Below are 15302 nucleotides of genomic sequence, written 5' to 3'. Positions count from 1 at the left end.
AGTGAGAAAGCACTGTTCTTTCCTTCAACTTCATTTTCCTCTTTGGAATGACAGACTGCCCCCATTCCAGGCCCCTAATGTTATTACTGCCCGTGGTCAGTTTGTGGACAGAATGTCTTTGCACTTTTTATATGGCGGGCTGTAGGAAGAGAGTGTTCTGCTTACCACTGCAGACACATCCGGGCTGGGCTTGTTGTGGACAGAACCCATTGCAGAAATAGACCGTTGCTTCTTAGCCACTAGAAAGGAATCAGTTACAAGTTTCCCAATGGTTTTGCCATATGGCTTTTTGCCATAACCACTGTGTTCAGAGCTGCATATGTCGTGTCTGGGGAGACACAGCTCGAGGTCAGGGAGAAGACAGCACCAAGAACATATCCCTATCCTAGCCTGAGAAACAGTCAGGTACCTGCACATGTGTGCGAAAGCACTCCTGTGAGGCTGTGGTGTCGACTGTGAAGAAGAGATTGAATTCACGGTGAACTTGGGTGATCCAGGAACAGGCAGCACCACCCCTCCACGGGACGCCTTCCTCCAAGCCGAAACACAAGCGCAGACCCACAGGCTCTATTTTGGCGAAGAAGGACAGTTGTAATCTGGGTTTTTTGTCTCATAAAACCATAATCCGCTGACTTTGGTTAGCTTCTGTTTCTCCTAATGTAGTTCATTGTTTCTGAGATGAATTTTGGTGAAAATGCACCCAAAATATACAACAGGAGTCTGGAAGTAAGCACTAATAAATCCTTGTCTTTGAAGGGCCTGTTTTACATACAGTGAATTCATGCATAGATTTTTTTTTTTTTTTTTTAAAGCCAGGGAATGTCCCTTTGCTGGGCTATGTATTCGGGGCAGGACATGGACGTTTGGATGTGGACTCGGAGAATCCTTTTGATTCCATGAACGCTACTAACATTGCCCCTAAAGCTTTAGATTAAGCCTTAAGTAAAAGAATCTTCATGAGTCAATAGGCCATTGTCTACGTATTATCCATCTTTTTTTAAATGAATTAATTTATTTTAATTGGAGGCTAATAACTGTACAGTATTGTGGTGGTTTTTGCCGTATATTGACATGAATCGGCCATGGGTGTGCACGTGTCCCCCGTCCTGAATCCCCCTCCCACCTCCCTCCCCATCCCATCCCTCTGGGTTGTCCCAGTGCACCAGCTTTGAGTGCCCCATTTCATGTATCAAACTTGGACTGGTGATCTATTTCACATATGGTAACATACATGTTTCAAGATGGTCACGACGACCCTATATGCGAGACAGCAAAAGAAATGCAGATATAAAGTCTCTTTTGGACTCTGTGGGAGAAGGTGAGGGTGGGATGATTTGAGAGAATAGCATTGAAACATGTATATTACTGTATCGTCCGTCTTTTAGCCTCAAAGTGTTTCTCAGTCAAGGGTGGCGCTGGAGGGAGGGGGGAGGGGAAACGTGGTTGAGAAATGTATGACAGCATCTTTGGTCATCATAACAACTTGGGGGGTGGAGGCAGCTGCAAGGTGGCTAATATTCTGCTTAACAAAGAATTGCCTCCACAAATTCCAGTAATGCCCCAGCTGAGAAGTAGACATTCAGGAGGGGAGTTGGAAATTCTCGGAGAGAACTTGCCTTATAAAAAACACTCAATTTGCAAAAGTATTCTGCTTCCTCATCCCCGAAATACAGATGCTGGAACCTGGTACATGTCAGATCGCGTGGTTCCCAGTGTTCTACACTGTACCTAGGGCAAGAGAGTTTTTTTTTACAGAAGATTCCTTTGAATGCGTCACCACTGTTGGGAGAGAAGCATTCTTGTTTCCTGTTGGCCCAACACACACTGTCACTTTTGAGAAGAGTGGGCACAAAATGGTGTTTAAAGGACACATCTCTGATTTGGGTGGTGTCAAGGGAGCCCTTGTATGCTTATATAATCGCACCACAAAGGGCTGAGTCTGTGTGTTTGCCCAGTGGGAAGGGTGAGGTGGCTGCGGCTTCCCTAGGAAGTAGTTTTGTATGTTGTTTCGGGGCCCTGGGGAGAAGCTTGAATAGGCTTTGCGATCTGGACAGATGATAGAAGGAACTGGTCTCCTAGGGTAGATTAATTGAAGGAAGGATGAGCCATAACTGAGCCACTTTATTTTAATCCCCCCTCAACGGGGCACTGAAAACCGTAAATAAAAACAGGAAACCCAGTTGGGTTTGTTTTGATTTTTTTTTTTTTTTCTTCTTCTTAAATTTGAGGAATGATAGCCCAGCTTGTGCGTAACACCAATTAACATTCCATTCTCCCTGAAAGTTGATATGTTCAGACAGGAAAATGGAGACAAATGATTTCGTACAGAAAAGGGGAAAGGCAGTCATAAATACCTGATTTTTCAGTATCTAGCTTGTACTGTATACTCTATACTTCTTATGTGACATAAAATAATTCTTATGTGACATGAACTAAAAAGGATTAGCAATCAGAAAAGACACTGGAACAAATTGAGATTTTACTTGAAACAGTAGTAGCTGAAATTTAATGTTAAGAATAAAGAGTATGATTCCTGTAGAATGCTGCATTAAATTTTTTCCCACTGTTCGATATTTTTCTTTTTAAGGGAAAATCCATTTCTGTAGTGATACATTGGTTTGCATACACATGGTGACACTAGACTTGGAATTGTTTTTTTCAGAATGAACTGATATTTTGGGGGTTTTTTGTTTGTTTGTTTGTGTTTTTTTTGCATTTCTCAAAGAGAAAAAGACTACATTCCACTTCCTGGAAATACGCATATTTTAGTGGGTTATGTCATACAGGAACTGGGAATCAACTTGATTTGTGGAATGTTAAAGAAATTTCAAGTTAACTGATTGGAAACTGACATTTTACAACCATGAGAAACACTAATACACTACTTCTGTTCCAAAGCCGGACTCAGATTTCCCCTTTTGGTACCCCCGCAGCAATTAATCCCACCTTCCTCCCTCATTATTTCCAGAGAAACATTAATGCCTTTCGTAAGACTTTTCTGTCTTGTTTGTAATTATTTAGGGATTTTGTTTATCAAGCTGTAAGTTCCTTAAAGGAGTGGGCCTTTGGGGTAGAAATTAATTTAGGACAGTCATAAGTCTAGACTCTAGTTGTGGCTGAAGTTGGTGTAACATAGGGGCAAACGATCTGGTTTGGCTTGTCTTCATCTGATAAGGAGGAGGCTTATGTGCCTTTAGGGCTTCCCTGGTGGTTCAGTGGTAAAGAATCCGCCTGCCAATGCAGGAGACTCGAATTCGATTCTTGGGTCAGGAAGGTCCCCTGGAGATGGAAATGGCAACCCACTTCAGTATTCTTGCCTGGGAAATCCCATGGACAGGGGAAGGAGCGTGGTAGGCTACAGTCCAAGGGGTTGCAGAGTCAGACACGACTTAGTAACTCAACAACAATTAAGTGCCCTTAACTGGGTGCCTTCCCCATGACACAAAGGTGTCTTAGGAAGAATTGGGGTTTTGTTATTCAGTATACAATCAGGTATGTACATGTAACCTCAAAGGGAAAAGTGGTTTATACTTGGTTCTGTAAATGGTACAGAATCAACATGTGGATGGCTACAGTGAAGACCTTAGAACCAGGCAGGAGGGTCCCGTGGCCTGGGTTTCACAATTTGGAGGAGCCAGCACTGGCCCTGCTCTAGCCACGCCTCTCTTGATGAGGACAGAATCCAGATACCTCTCAGAGTCTGAGACCCCCACGCTAAACGCAAGGCTTTGGAGTTCCCTGACCGAATGGGAATCGCACAAGCTCTTCTCTTCTTCCTAAAAGCACATCGGGCCACCTGTGTGCTTGCCACACACCTAAGGGGCAGTAGCTTGCAGACGTTGGGCAGGATGGGGACACGCAGATGGGGGTGGCCGTAAGCACGTACATGAGGCCTCTTGTTCTGCAGGGAGGAGCTGGGAAGGTGAAGAGAAGTGGGGCCCATTATACTCAGAGCCTGGTGAAGAACTGTTTCTGAAACCCTGAAAATCAAATTCTGCGACCTGTAATGAAATAACTACATTTGTGGAAAACCAGAGAACAGGTCCCAGGGAGCTTCTTTCCATTGTACGTAAGGGACCTGTACAAATCATGCCCCATGCGGTTATATATAATCTTGTGGCAGATGGATTTCAAGAATACAGGCATACCTCATTTTATTCGCCTCGCTCTATTGCGTTTAGCAGATGTTGCATGTTTTACAAATGGGCGCTTTGTGGTGATCCTGCATCATAGCACCGTTTTCCAACAGCGTTTGTTCAGTTAATGTCTCTGTGTCACTTTTTTGTAACTCTGGCAATATTTCCAGCTGTTTCAGTCTTAAATTGAATATTTGTTTTGGTGATCTGTGATGTTACTATTTCAAAAACATTATGTGCTGCAGAAGGCAGGATTTCTTAGCAATAATTATTTTTTAATTAAAGCATGTACATTTTCAGGGCTTCCCAGGTGTCATAGTGGTAAAGAATCTGCCTGCCAATGCAGGAGACACAGGAGACGTGGGTTCGATCCCCGGGTCGGGAAGATTCCACTGGAGCCCACTCCGGTATTCTTGCCTGGAGAATTCCATGGGCAGAGGAGCCTAGCGGGCTGTAGTTCATGGGGTCTCAAAGGGTCATACAACACTGAGCAAACACGCACACATGGACTTTTTGTTTTGTTTGTTTTTTAATTAATTTGTTTTAATTGGAAGAGAATTACTTTATTTTGGTGGGTTTCCCGTACATCAACATCAATCGGCCACAGATATACATGTGTTCCCCTCCCCTCCCCCCACCATCCTGAACTCCCCTCCCACCTGCATCCCCACCCTACGCCTCTGGGTTGTCCTAGAGCACCAGCTTTGGGTGCCATGCTTCATGCACAAACTCAGATTGGCCATCTGTTTTACATATGGTAATACACGTTTCAGTGCAGTTCTCTCAAATCATCCCACCCTCGCCTTCTCTCACTGAGTCCGAAAGACTGTTCTTTACATCTGTGTCTCTTTTGCTGTCTCGCATATAGGGTCATCGTTACCATCTTTCTAAATTCCATATATATGTGTTAATATACTGTGTTGGTGTTTTTCTGTCTGACTTACTTCACTCTGTATGATAGGCTCCAGTTTCATCTACCTCATTAGAACTGATTCATATGCATTCGTTTTAATAGCTGAGTAATATTCCATTGTGTATATGTACCACAGCTTTCTTATCCATTTGTCTGCCAATGGACATCTAGGTTGCTTCCATGTCCTGGCTGTTGTAAACAGTGCTGTGATGAACATTGGGATACACATGTCTCTTTCAGTTCTGGTTTCCTCGGTGTGTATGCCCAGCAGTGGGATTGCTGGGTCATATGGCAGTTCTCTGCATATAAGTTAAATAAACAGGGTGACAGTATACAGCCTTTATGAGAAACGCTGGACTGGAAGAAACACAAGCTGGAATCAAGATTGCCGGGAGAAATACCAATAACCTTAGATATGCAGGTGACACCACCCTTATGGCAGAAAGTGAAGAGGAACTAAAAAGCCTCTTGATGAAAGTGAAAGTGGAGAGTGAAAAAGTTGGCTTAAAGCTCAACATTCAGAAAACAAAGATCATGGCATCTGGTCCCATCACTTCATGGGAAATAGATGGGGAAACAGTGGAAACAGTGTCAGACTTTATTTTTCTGGGCTCCAAAATCACTACAGATGGTGACTGCAGCCATGAAATTAAAAGATGCTTACTCCTTGGAAGGAAAGTTATGACCAGCCTAGATAGCATATTCAAAAGCAGAGACATTACTTTGCCAACAAAGGTTCGTCTAGTCAAGGCTATGGTTTTTCCTGTGGTCATGTATGGATGTGAGAGTTGGACTGTGAAGAAGGCTGAGCACCGAAGAATTGATGCTTTTGAACTGTGGTGTTGGAGAAGACTCTTGAGAGTCCCTTGGACTGCAAGGAGATCCAACCAGTCCATTCTGAAGGAGATCAGCCCTGGGATTTCTTTGGAAGGAATGATGCTAAAGCTGAAACTCCAGTACTTTGGCCACCTGATGCGAAGAGTTGACTCATTGGAAAAGACTCTGATGCTGGGAGGTATTGAGGGCAAGAGGAGAAGGGGACAACAGAGGATGAGATGGCTGGATGGCATCACTGACTCAATGGACGTGAGTCTCAGTGAACTCTGGGAGTTGGTGATGGACAGGGAGGCCTGGTGTGCTGCGATTCATGGCATCGCAAAGAGTTGGACAGGACTGAGCGACTGATCTGATCTGATCTGATGGCAGTTCTATTTCCAGTTTTTTAAGGACTCTCCACACTGTTCTCCACAGTGGCTGTACCAGTTTGCATTCCCACCAACAGTGTAGGAGGGTTCCCTTTTCTCCACACCTTGTCCAGCATTTATTGTTTGTAGAATTTTTGATGATGGCCATTCTGACCCGTTTGAGATGGTACCTTATTGTGGTTTGGATTTGCATTTCTCTGATAATGAGTGATGTTGAGCATCTGTTCGTGTGTTTATTAGCCGTCTGTATGTCTTCTTTGGAGAAATGTCTGTTTAGTTCTTTTCCCACTTTTTGATTGGGTTGTTTGGTTTTTTTGTTATTGAGCTGCATGAGCTGCTTGGATATTTTGGACCTTAATTCTTTGTCAGTTGTTACATTTACTAGTATTTTCTCCCATTCCGAGGGCTATCTTTTCACTGTGCTTGTAGTTTCCTTCATTATGCAAAAGCTTTTAAGCTTAGTTAGGTCCCTTTTGTTTATCTTTGCTTTTATTTCCATTACTCTGGGAGATGGCTCACAGAGGATCTTGCTGTGATTTGTGTTGGAGAGTGTTCTGCCTAACACATACACATTTTTAAAGACGTAATGCTATTGCATTCTCAGTAGATCATGGTTGGTTGGTCAGTCACTAAGTCATGTCCGACTCTTTTGCGTGTGTCTGCTCCCTTAAACTCAGTGAAGTGCCTGATCGTGACAGTGCACACATTGTGCTCCCTCTGTGGTGTGAGACTGCTTTGAGGGCCGTTCAGAGCGGTGCCAGGGTTGATGTTTTTATATCCAGATGTAATGGCCACATCTATGCAGTTAGAGTGAGTCACTCCCCAGGGCAGTCACCATGATGCCACCTGTGGGTAGAGAGAAGGCTACAGCCTAAAATGAGCTCGTTCCCTTTGGGGCATCAGTAACTTCTCATGCTGGGATGAAGTCCAGAATCGCCCTGCCATAAACCAATTTCTGTTCTTCGGTGAACAATAAGTATTACAGTGCCTTTTCAGTGTTTTGGGGGCGCCTTTATCCAATCATTAGACAAATGGGAGAATTCGCATTTTTCCTCCAAATGCCTGTGCCTACCACACAGTTTGGAGGGAAAAAATCCACTTTGTATCATATGGAAGAATGAGAATATTCTGTCTTCAGTGACTTAATAAAAATTCTTACTAAGTGAATCACATTCTCCTTCTCGAAAGTTCCTTTTTTCTGTATTATCTTTCCTATTAAAGGACATATGTAAGCATATGAAAGCACCTTCCTCTCTGTAGAAGTAAAAGATAACAACTAAATAGGAAACATGGGAAGACTGTTTTGATAATTATATGGATTACAAAAATTCACTTGGGGATTTTTTTTTATGTGAAACTGATAAGACTCCCAAAATTTCCATATTTAAAATCACTCCACAAGAATTAGAAAAAATCCCAATTGCTTACATCCTCTCCTTACGCCTCTGGTGTTTTCCTCTTCCGGTGCCCACATGGGTAGCAATTGCATGCGAGCATGAGTGCCAGGTCACTTCAGTCATATCCAACTCTTCGTGACCCCTTGGGCTGTATAGTCCACCAGACTCCTCTGACCATGGGATTCTCTAGGCAAGAATACTAGGGTGGGTTGCCGCACTCTCCTCCAGGGGTCTTCCCGACCTAGGGATCGACTCTGAGTCTCTTACATCTTCTCCTTTGTCAGGCAGGTCCTTTGCGCCTCCTCGGAAGCCTGTGGGTAGCGCTTAGTAAACACGAAAGAAACCTTGTGGATTCAGAAAGTCTTTGATAACCCGAGGGTAGAAAGTTAATGGAGTTGTGACATTCAGTCAGCAGATCCTGATCGCTTTCCACGTGCCAAGCACTGTCAGTGAATCCGAGGGACCGTGGGGAGCAGAAGTGGATGAGGTCTTGCTCTCATGGAGCTCAAAATGGGGAGGCAGATCTTAATCAGTTAGTCATGCCAAGAAGTGTAGAGTTAGAAACAGAGATAAGTGCAACAAGGGAGAAGGGCAGAATGCTGCAAGGCCCTTGGGTCAGGGAAGCCCTCCCCGCTCACGCCCTCCAGGATGGGAGATGCTGAGAGGCCGCCAGCATCCTCCCTGGGTGCAGGCCCCATGGAGGTGCCCGTCCTGCACTCTGTGCTCATTTTGTCCGTTTCTGTTTGGGATAGCTCACTCGACAGCTGGCACCACCAAGCCGGCAAAGGGAAGCCAGACCCAAGATCAGAGAACAATGTCATCTTTTACAGGAGAAAATAAATTGTTTATGCTTGTTTCCTCTCCGTGCGTGTTGTATTTACTATGGAGACCTGGCAGGGTCTGTGCCTCCTCGGGCAGCCGAGTTGCTCCCACAGAAGCCTGCAAAGCCTGCCAGTGCATACTGAGTAAATCAGGGCAAAGGCGTGAACCGAGTATAATGGAAAAAACCCAAAGCCTGTCGCCAGGGCACCTCGGCGAAAGGGCAGGACGCACCTCGCCAGGCTCCCGTGGCTCCCGCCCCGTTCGACCTCCGCTCGCCGAGAGACAGCCAGGTCTGTTGTGAACGCCTCCAGTCGCCAGTGCGTGTTTCCCAGCTCACAATGGAGCGCTTGTGCCGCCTTCGTTTTCACTTTCACCAGCGAGGGAAGCGGAGCACAATGGGGCAGTGCCCACGGCTTGGGAACAGGACACGTTTTTCCTTAGGGTTCCCAGGGCTGGGGACGTGGAAAAGGCCAGAGCCAAGACAAACACGCGAAGCTGGCCAGATCCTCCGTTACGCTTTCTCAGTGGCAATCAAACACATTTCCAGTTACCATCTGATGGGTAGTCTCTGCCTGTGGGGTAAAGGCAGATGCTGTTGACCACGGTGAGCACCTTCCCTGAAGAAAGAGCCTGTATTCCTCACCGTACAGGATGCCGCCGTGGCGTGCCTGCGGGTGCCTATCGCATCGCACCAACTCTTCTTGCTCAGTCCATCAAATGACTGCTTTCCTTGTTTGTAAAAGATAGACGTTCATTTGATTGCAGCTCCTTCGTAAGCGATCACTGCTGAAAATTAGTTCTGGACAAAAACAGTTTAACTGTAATGCCACTGCCTGGAAGCTGTTTTGCTTCCTCCATACATCTGTTCGGCCCCCTCATCAAGGTATGATATAGACAGGGTCTGCTTGTCACCTGGTTATCTACATTCATCCTGCCCGTGTCTACCCTGTGTGAGGCCATTCAGGCCTCAGAAGTAAGTTGAATGATGGCTTAAAGGTGAGTCACTCAGTCGAGTCTGACTCTGTGACCTCATGGACTGTAGCCCGCCAGGCTCCCCTATCCATGGAGTTCTCCAGACAGGAATACTGGAATGGGTTGCCCTTCCCTTTTCTGGAGGATCTTCCCGACCCAAGGATCAAAGCCTGGTCTTCTGCATTACAGGCAGATTTTTTACTGTCTGAGCCACAGGGGATGCCCAAATCTCAGAAGCTCGAGGCCAGGTTTGAGTGTAAAGACCAACCATTGTTTTAACGTTTTGGAGTCCAAGTGCTTTAGAGAGGTTTTGCAAACAGAGGGTTTCTTAGGGATCCAGAAGCTGGAAACATTTCGTTGCCTCTTCCATTTAATATTCGTATGGGAATGATTACTCCATCGCCCCTAAATTCCCTTAACTCAAGTGTCCTGTCATGTCCCTTCAGCAGAGTATGAGACGCGGTCCTTAGAATTGAGTAGAAACAATGTCTCTATAACTTGGATTTTCACATCCTCTCTAATTCTTAGGATATGTCACTTCTGGTGTTTTGCAGATACCGCTGCTTGCTCCCTTGTAAGGCGGGGAAAGATAGGAATATCTTCAGTTTGCTTGGGCTTGGCTCGTCTCCTAGTACAAGTTCCTGAGTTGAGAAGTGTCACTGAAATTCTGTTACGTTGAACACTGCCGTTTTTATTCACTCGCCTGCGGTGTTGCACTATTTTAGAGTTTCCTACAGTGCCCTCTTGGCCCATGGTAGTCACTTGATAAACACGTGATGAATGAATGAAACAAATCCTCATGATTCTCCATTGTCTAAAGAATTAATTCCAACTCGGTAGCATGGCACGCAGAGGGTTGTTTTTTGTTTTTTCTGTGTTCAGTTCAATTCAGTGACTCCGTCATGTCCAACTCTTTGTGACCCCATGGACTGCAGCACACCAGGCCTCTCTGTCCATCACCAACCCCTCCATCCTCTCCCTCCCACCTGCAAATCATCCCCATGCTCATAAATACATATTCCTTATTGTTGAACACCATCATTTCTCACTACTCTTAAATATAAGTTCTTTCACAACTCCCTCTTTTTACAGATGAATCGGTGAATAAATTTCCAACTCTACTTTTTCCGTGTTGCTGGTGGGACCATTGCATCATCATTCAGTTCAGTTCAGTCACTCAGTCCTGTCCGACTCTTTGCAACTGCATGGACTGCAGCATGCCAGGCCTCCCTGTCCATCACCAGCTCCCAGAGTTTACTCAAATTCATGTCCATTGAGTTGGTGATACCATCCAACCATCTCATCCTCTGTTATCCCCTTCTCCTCCCACATTCAATCTTTCCCAGCATCAGGGTCTTTTCAGATGAGTCAATTCTTTGCATCAGATGGCCAAAGTATTGGAGTTTCAGTTTTAGCATCAGTCCTTCCAGTGAATATTCAGGACTGACTTCCTTTAGGATGGACTGGTTGGATCTCCTTGCTGTCCAAGGAATTCTCAAGAGTCTTCTCCAACACCACAGTTCAAAAGCATCAGTTCTTCGGCGCTCAGCTTTCTTTATGGTCCAATTCTCACATCCATATGTGACTACTGGAAAAACCATAGCTTTAACTAGACAGACCTTTGTTGGCAAAGTAATGTCTCTGCTTTTTAATATGTTGTCTAGGTTGGTCATAGCTTTTCTTCCAAGGAGCAAGCGTCTTTTAATTTTGTGTGTATTTTAATCACACCATCTGCAGTGATTTTGGAGCCCCCCAAAATAAAGTCTGTCACTGTTTCCATTGTTTCCCCATCTATTTGCCATGAAGAGATGGGACCAGATGCCATGATCTTAGTTTTCTGATTGTTGAGTTTTAAGCCAACTCTTTAACTCTTCCTCTTTTACTTTCATCAAGAGGCTCTTTAGTTCTTCTTCATTGATCAGCATCTAAAGATTTGTTGTTTATTTTAAACCCAGCTTTCAGCTAATCTTCCCAGTTGCCCACTGCGTCACTCCCTGACAGTCACTGGAACTCTGAGGGAGTGGCAGTTACACTTTGAGTATCTGTTGAGGCAGCCAGTCCTAACCTTCAAATAATTACCATGCTTCATCCTCCTTATTTGAGATTCCCAAGCCTTCCTACTCCTCCCCTACTTGTGCAGGTACATTTACTGTATAGTGTGTTTAAATTAAGATTTAAGGTCTTTGGGGATCCTTAAAGGAACCGTAATGTTGTAGGAAAAGGTAGAAAATGTCTGTGTTACTGTTTCCTTTAGTCATTTTATTTAGTCCACTTGGGTTCTTGAGAAGTATAAGTACGTGTTTCTGTTAATCTCTGTGTGGATGTGTGCCTGTTCAAGTTGCTTCAGCTGTGCCCAACTCTTTGTGAGCCTGTGGACTGCAGCCCACCTGGCTCCTCTGTCCATGGGAGTCTCCAGGCAAGACTACTGGAGTGGGATGCCATGCCCTTCAGCAGGGGATCTTCCTGACCCAGGGAGCGAACTCAGGTCTCCTGTGTCTCCCGCATTGGCAGGCGGGTTCTTTACCATTGAACCACCGGGGAAACCCTGATCTGTATAGCTGTCTCCAGAAGTTCAGCTCAGACTTGTGTGCGGTCGCTCTGTTATGCTGGATTTTCTTTCCTGTTGTATTGACTTTATTGCTAATATTTCAAATGTGTTTATCACCGATGCTCCCTGGGCTGCTGAACAGTGCCTCTTGCTGCTCCCACTTTCTGTTTTCCTTTTCTCTGCAGATTGGAGCACAAGGAGAGTGACGTTGTGACACCCAACATCATAAGGACACTGACGATTTTTAAGCCTCTCATAAATTTGAATGCTAAAGCTTACAGTTGGCCGTGGAGGAATAGTCTACCGTCAGGTCTCAGGGAAACATCCAACAGAAAGGAGGGGAACGCGTAGGAGAATTTACTTTAGCACTGCTCATATATTTATTTTGAAGGCTGGCAGAATCTAAAAGTGGGGGCCATAAATTTAGCCACTCAACCATAAAAAGCCCAAAATAAGGGATTAAAAATTTCTCCTGCTTCTAGGTTTGGATACTAAAGTTTCAAGATTTCTCTTCTGCTATATAACTTTTTTTTGTTTGTTTGTTTAATTTCTAAGCCATCCTTCCCTTTCTTCTTTCCCATTTTTATTTTGATGAATTCCTCTTTAAAGGTCAGCATGCTTCTAGATGTGGGGACGTGTTTTCTGAGAGAGGCTGGTAGATTCCTCGGTGACGCTGACGCCTCCCTGCACCTTATGTAACGCAGGGTGATTTCAGTGAGGTGTGGACCGCACATGGTATCTGTTCTTGTGGGAAAATATGCTTCAGTGGTTTACTGGCACTGGTCTTGGAATGTGGCATTTAAAAGTACCTTTTTACAGTGGGAAAGAATTCTGTCAAGAATAAACAGTCTGACCTTGTTAAATGGGCCAAAGTCGGTCTGTAACCTAGTTCCAAAAAACTAGCTTTTACTAGTTTAGAAAAAGCAGATGAGAAACATTACCGCAAAAGCTATCTAAAGAATAGAAAAGATTCTTACAAAGAACATGAGGTAAGTTCCTGAAATGAGGGTCTTCATCTATATTCATGAAAAGGTCTTGACTGAACTGTAAAATCCCACTTTTCCAGAGCGGATAGAAAAACGAGGACTCCAGTTCACCAGAAAACCAGATTTTCTTTTTCCTGGAAAGACAAGACTGGCTTATTGAAAGGAGCTGTGGGAGGGGCCATGCAGCATGGACCAACCGTGGGAAAGCAGCCGGCTTGGGGAGCCGGAGGAGGAGCCCGGATTGCCACGGGCTGCCCACTGCCCACGGGTTAAAAGGTGGAGTGAAGCAGTCTGTCCCTCCCGTTTCTCTTGTTGTTGTTTAGGCGCTCAGTCTGCGTCCGACTCTTTGCGACCCCGTGGACTGTAGCCCACCAGGCTTCTCTGTCCGTGGGATTTCCCAGGCAAGGATACTGGAGTGGGTTGTCAGTTCCTTCTCCAGGGGATCTTCCCGACCCAGGGATCGAACCCAGGTCTCCTGCACTGCAGGCGAGTTCTTTACCGTTGAGCCACCAAAGAAGCCCTCACCTTTTTCTCCACCCCCTTTTCCCACCTACCTCAAGCCCACCCCCATGATCTTGCCACTCCAGACCTCTTTCCTCTCTTTTACGAGGACAGGCCATTAGATTGTGTGCCTCCAGACATTAGATCTTCCCTCTGCTTAAACTGCTCTTCCCTTTTTCAGCCTAGCAAACTTGTACTACTTAGTCTTCAAGAAAGGCCACCCCCTCACTGAAATCTGAAAGATTCTCTAGGACAAAGTTAGGCCCTTCTTTTGTATACTGTTGATTTTGAGAGACTAGCCATCGTATGATAACGCCCCCATTGGTTTGCCTTCCATTTTAAAAAGAATAACTGTAAAATATCCATTGAGGTAATGGGACACAGGCACCGAGGTATTGGTCTGTGAGTGTGTATATGTGTGTGTGTGTGTGTGTGAGAGAGAGAGAGAGAGAGAGAGAGAGAGAGATGAAATACTGGGTTTGCCAAAAAGTTCATTGGGGTTTTTCCGTACCAGCTTATGGAAAATTCTGAATGCATTTTTATTTTTTGGCCATTCCAGTTAGAGGTTTCTAGGGAGCAGAGGTGTAGGGAGGCTGGCTTGGGTGGGGGTGCTGAGTGAGATCAAGACAGGGAAGCTGCCCCCCCAAACATCAGCTTTCCTGAAAGGTGTCACCAGAGTCTCTGTCTGCATCCATTTTGAAATTTCAGCATCAGGAATGAAACTTGTTTTAGTAATCAGTTTCACTGCTAAATCTTGTGTTTATTTTTAAATGATATTCTGGAAAAACAGGATTTGACTGCTTTTACTCAGAGGCATGGCCATCAAGTAGGTGGTTTGGTTAGTTATTGTCATAGCGGGCTAGATCTAGTCACAACCACTGTTTGGTTTTTTTTAAACCTTTATTTTGTATTCGGGTATAGCTGATTGGCAGTGTTGTGATAGTTTCAGGTAAACAGCGAAGGGACTCGGCCATACATAGGCATGTATCCATTTTCCCCCAAACTCCCCTCCCATCCAGGCTGCCGCATAACACTGAGCAGGGTTCCCTGTGCTCTACAGTACATAGCCCCTTTCAATGTTAAACAGCTGATTTATCAGTAATGAATTAAATTGAGGAAAATTTTTCACGAGTTACAGAAGAAACTAGATCTTATGTTTTTTAAAAAATTGATACAGCTTTCAGAAAACTGTGTAAGTCAAAAAAAAAAAAAAAACAACCCTAATGTGTAAAATAGATAAATAATCAGGTACTTTGCAGATGAGTTTATGGCAAGGTTTTTCAAAAGTAGCTTCTGCAATCTAACATAAAGTTAATAGGTTAAAGTTCATTTTCTTAAGCCTTTCCAGAATTATATATATCATGAAAAACTACCTACTCTATCTGACCACTCTAATTTTCAGTGGTTCTTACATACAAAAAAAAATTTTTTTTAATCCCTTGTGAATTTAAAAGTGTTAACTGTCCAGGAAAAAAAAAGAGAGAGAGAGAGACTTACATGTTCCTTTTATACCTGGACACACATAGGCTACTATCATCATGACTATTACTTGCAAGTTGAAATTTAAAATGTAGCAAAACATTTAGGATTTTGACAAGATTGAGTAAATAATGCATTTGAAATAAGAAAAGCATCTTCAAGTTTGAACTTTCCTTAATAATGGTATAGTAAGTCAAAACACAACAAACTGTGGAAAATTCTTAAAGAGATGGGAATACCAGACCATCTGACCTGCCTCCTGAGAAATCTGTATGCAGGACAAGAAGGAACAGTTAGAACTGGACATGGAACAACAGGCCAATTCCAAATCGGGAAAGGAGTA

General features: G+C 44.3%; 1 protein-coding gene and 1 long non-coding RNA gene across 5 annotated transcripts in view; both read left to right on the top strand.

Annotated features, from left to right (window-relative positions):
- Nucleotides 1-15302, top strand: part of CDK6 (cyclin dependent kinase 6) — a 261757-nt gene that overhangs the window by 117996 nt on the left and 128459 nt on the right. The gene's annotated exons all lie outside the window — the stretch shown is intronic.
- Nucleotides 4-14704, top strand: LOC139182658 (uncharacterized). Its single transcript, XR_011566163.1, has 2 exons — nt 4-11585; nt 12179-14704. It is a non-coding gene; the product is annotated as an uncharacterized lncRNA (long non-coding RNA).

The sequence above is a fragment of the Bos indicus genome, chromosome 4 (genome assembly GCF_029378745.1).
Source record: "Bos indicus isolate NIAB-ARS_2022 breed Sahiwal x Tharparkar chromosome 4, NIAB-ARS_B.indTharparkar_mat_pri_1.0, whole genome shotgun sequence".
Taxonomy (NCBI): Eukaryota; Metazoa; Chordata; class Mammalia; order Artiodactyla; family Bovidae; genus Bos; species Bos indicus.
This window is presented reverse-complemented; position numbering and strand designations above follow the sequence as displayed.